This window comes from Priapulus caudatus, unplaced genomic scaffold, assembly GCF_000485595.1.
Source record: "Priapulus caudatus unplaced genomic scaffold, Priapulus_caudatus-5.0.1 Scaffold17, whole genome shotgun sequence".
Taxonomy (NCBI): domain Eukaryota; kingdom Metazoa; phylum Priapulida; class Priapulimorpha; order Priapulimorphida; family Priapulidae; genus Priapulus; species Priapulus caudatus.
The window spans coordinates 583911-588618 of NW_014577078.1; the positions used below are offsets into that span (position 1 = coordinate 583911).

General features: G+C 42.0%; 1 long non-coding RNA gene across 1 annotated transcript in view; it reads left to right on the forward strand.

Moving 5' to 3' along the window:
* The window catches only part of LOC106810706, an 18120-nt gene that overhangs the window by 7213 nt on the left and 6199 nt on the right, over nt 1-4708 (forward strand). The window contains exon 2 of the long non-coding RNA XR_001394056.1: nt 1974-2027. This is a non-coding gene — a long non-coding RNA (uncharacterized LOC106810706). The remainder of the gene's footprint in view (nt 1-1973; nt 2028-4708) is intronic.

The following is a 4708-nucleotide window of genomic DNA, read 5'->3' on the forward strand; positions in this document are numbered from 1 at the left end:
TATATATATATATATATATATATATATATATACACACACACATATGTGCAGCCAAGCATATTAAATGCTGCGTTGTGATAACAAACGCCGTGTTCGGAAAACGCAAAGTGCAGAGAAAGGAAGGAAAGAAGGAAGTCAAAAACCGCACGAGACGAAAATGGCGCGAATAGAAGAACAATAATGTTTAAAAAGGGCCCGGACGCGGTCGGACCTGTATAGGGTGACTATTGGACAAAATACTGGTTTAAATGCGGCCAGGTAACATCGCTTAATCTTAATTAATTAGGTCTTGATTATTAAAACGCTAGTTATCGGGGTCCTGTGATCCCCTACCTATCGGTGAAGCTCCTACTATAAATTTCCTCTTAATATATAACTCGGCCGCTTTGACATTGATTTTTAATTAATGTGACGATGGCGCGTACCATCGCTGTGAGGAGGGAGAGGAGATGTATACTCATACGCGGGCAATCATGCTCCTGAATTTTATTTGCACGCGCGTTATTAATATATAAGGCACACACACAAATACCTGTGATCGTGGTATGCCTAGAGATTAGCGCGTTAATTACTACCGCGGCTGATTGAATAGTTATTGCCGACTCAGACATCGGTAAGTCGGGTATAATAGGTAAGTAGGTAGGTATAGTAGATAGATAGGTAGGTAGGTAGGTAGGTAGGTAGGTAGGTAGGTAGGTAGGTAGGTAGGTAGGTAGGTAGGTAGGTAGGTAGGTAGATAGATAGGTAGGTAGGTAGGTAGGTAGGTAGGTAGGTAGGTAGGTTGGTAGGTATAGGTAGGTAGATAGGTTGGTAGGTAGGTAGGTAGGTAGATATCATAGGTAGGTAGGTAAGTAGGTACGTAGGTATAGTAGGTACGTAGGTATAGTAGGTAGGCAGGCAGGCAGGCAGGCAGGCAGGCAGGCAGGCAGGCAGGCAGGCAGGTAGGTAGCTATAGGAGGTAGGTAGGTAGACATTAGTGGGGTGATGCGGTGGTATATTAGCCTTTGTCCGCTCGAGCCGAGAGCTTGCTTGCTAATGTGCCAACCTGTTATTACAAGTGTGAGAATAATTACAAAAACGTGAATGCGCAATTACAAAGGAAAACAAGAAAGTCCCGCGATTCATTTCGGTGATTTTTACCCCCCCCCCTTCCCCCTCTCGCGCGCGCTTGCTGCGCCACAGAGGCTTGGTTAACACGTTAATGTCAGCGCGCGTGGAGCCATTACCTAATATGGCTTCGCACCGAGACGGTTCCCGCGCGCAAGGTCGTAAATATTTCATGCCTCATTTGAATAATTGCGTTCGGTTTTTCTCATTAGGAATTTCGCTACTAAATAACTTTTGGTTTTAGTCGCTACGGCAGGATGCTGCTGCTGCTGCTGCTGCTGCTGCTGCTGCTGCTGCTACTGCTGCTGCTGCTACTGCTGCTGCTGCTGCTGCTGCTGCTGCTGCTGCTACTGCTGCTGCTGCTGCTGATGATGATGATGATGATGTTGCTGTTGCCCAGTATTGTATTCAAACGTGCATGCAGTCTCAAATACTGCGGGCACTTCCATGTTGCACCCGTGTAACATTTTTTGGCCTGGTACAGGCAAAAACAAGGCTACTAAACTGTTGTGGAAGTAGTCTGGGGGATAGAAATACAACGTATCGCATACGTGCGCCAACGTATGTTAGTTGCCTGACTGTCTTGCTAGCTTGCTGGCTGCCTGCCTGCATGCATTGCTAGATAGCTGGTCTAATGCCGTAAATTGGGAATCTATTATGCGAATGCCATCGGGGTGTTATTGTTATTTTTTTTTTATTTTATTTTTTTTAAAGTAGCGAAGTAGCATAACAAGCCAATTGTCGCGACAGTTATGTAACAGTTGGATACATATTTCAGTAGCGGTGACTTTCATGTTCTTTGTAATCATTATTAATCAATGTAATCAATAATTTGACACACGTTTATTTTGTTATCTGATGAGCAGGTACGAGCGAAACAGGAACATCAGCTCAAAGTAAAACACTTCTGCCCGCCGCTGGTACGTATGGAATCGGTGTAGTCAAATGTTAGTACACTGCATGTATGCGATGCATGTAATGCGATTCAGTGTGGACTAAATTTTATCATACTTAAAGCCTATGCGAACTCCCAAAAAATACGTATGTTAAACCTAGTAATGTGTAGCTATGCTATGTTATGTTATGTTTTATGTATTCCGATTGTATTTACCGTTTCACTTGTATGACGATATAGATGTTGGCATCCAATATAGGTCTAGTGATTATGGCTGGATCGTTATGCTTATATCATTCTGTAGATGTGGTAAATGCCACCTCTGATTTTTCCATTAGTCTCGCCGTATTTCGTCACTCCAACTAACTAGGGTGTATGTATATGTCTCTTGAGTCAACTTCTGGCCGTGTGAGGGGAAGGTGCAGGGATGTCCTCACCGTGTGCTAGCGGTACCCTGCGCTATTCCTTATTCGTGGCAAAGCAAGGTGACTCTTGCGTGAGCACTTTTAATTCTCTGATACGTAATTGAGATGCGTGCTACTCGTGCATGCACCTTCCCATTAGGAAAGCCCCCCCTCGCGTTCTAGTATAATCAAGAGTGGCGATCGATTTTGACTCCAGTAGAAAATTCTTTGATTTTAATAGCGACACTAAGGTTTCGATGTAGAGTACGTGTCTCTCATTCTGATTGAATAATCACGGTTATTATTTCTAAATGGCGAAGGGTGTCATGTCTACCGACGTCTGATCGGTTGTCAGAGTGACGTGAATTTTGCACCAATTGGTGTAAACGGCGAAAATCTCGTTTGCGCTCACGAATAATATTGTTTTTACAGAAAAAGAATCCGGTTAATTTGCCTAAAATTATGAATATTTTACAAAAGGTTAAAGTGAGAAGGGCAATTATAGGTCTTATCAGTTCTATAGGTTAGCGATGTCAATGGCAATGGTCGTCTAATATGTCTGCATAGTGTTGTTGGCACCTACATCCATTGACTTTAGTTTAACCTCTTTGTGTCGGGTCATTAGGAACCATTATTTACGGAGTTAGCATACGTCCGGACTTGGGAAAGTGAACGTTTGTATGCATCATCATTGTCAAGAGAAGTGTACATCGAAGCCTTGATAAAATTGCACCCGGATTATCTGTGAATGCTCTCCTCTGGACGAGCAACGTTGTTGCAGCTATTTAGCACCACTCTCCTCTCGCGGACTCACTCATCCATATTACGTGATGACACCCGTGTAATATCGTCAGCGCAGACGTATATTCGTTTATTTACACAACATTCGGCATATAACTAGTGCAGACGCGAAAGTCCTCCCATAACCACAGGTTATCGTAACACTCGGTTAATATCCCACGCATCGTGTAGGCTTAGCATTAGAGAATAGCCACGAATAGACGGATCGAAAGTACAGTGTACGTCGGTACGGTCTTAGATGGCTTCACTGCTTTAGTGTCTGTATCGGTGAGAGGTATTCGACTAGGTGCGGCTTGGTTACTATGGTGATTCGTGGTTTTGTTTTTCCCCAGGTCTTTGTTGATTGTGTTTCTGTTTTTTTTATTTTTTATTATATGTAATAATTCATTAGACCGACTATGCCAATGTATAGATACAGGCGATTATTAAGACCAGGCTAGAATAACCTGGTCCGCTTTATTACCTAGCACAACGATTTTTGGAAGAACTCTGGAAAGGATTTATTAAAATGTTATAATATTCAATATACTTATTTATTACATGTAACTTTGTACATAACGTCAGTCACCCTTTTGTAAATACTGAGGCGGATTAGACTTTAAATTTGTATCCATTATTACGTTATGAAAATCGATTAATGTTCACAGAATGTCACAATTCTAAACCAGCGTGGTTGTAAAGTGGAAACGCCACTCTATATGTGACCATTAATTTTGCTGCGCCAGCTGTATGGGGAAGTTGTTCGTTCGAATTCGTTTGCTTTTAATAGTAACGAAATGGTCAAGGTTAATTACGTGCGAAAAGCTTATTTTGCAAGAATAGCCCCCCCCCCCTTTAAAAGATCTATGTGTTGGTAGTCGACGTTGGCTCCTTATTAATTATTACGATGTCTTTAGACGGATAATGCGCCATTATATATGCCATATTATAACATTATTAATTTATAAGCGCTGTCAGCGAAACCTCTCAATAGAAAATGTCATTCTTTGAGTTTAATGTCGTAATAATGCAAACATAAGCTTATTAATTTCGACTCGTTAGCGAGTAGTGATTGCAATTAAGTCGAGTTTCATCGTAAATGAATCACGCCTATCCATGCGGTGTGCGTTTACTCGCCTTGGCTGTATATTTAGTCAATATATACGCCTGTATATGGCTTTACTCGGCTGTGTAAAATCACTCACTAACGTAGTCTGCGAAGAAATCTTTAACGGAAGAGAAATGAAGAATTGATATTCTGTGTATCAGTGGGTGATTGTTTGTAGGTTATGATGTCAAACTTATAATTGTCTCTTGGTATGCGCGCGCTCGTGTGTGTGTCCAAAGCGGTATTAAATGTGTATTAGTGTGATAATTACCATTACAGTTCATGGTAGCAAACTGAAATGCCTTTGGAAGCAAAATGGCTTTGATTTTATGACACATACACGCGCACACACACGCGCGCACGCACGCACGCACGCACGCACACACACACACACACACACACACACACACACAC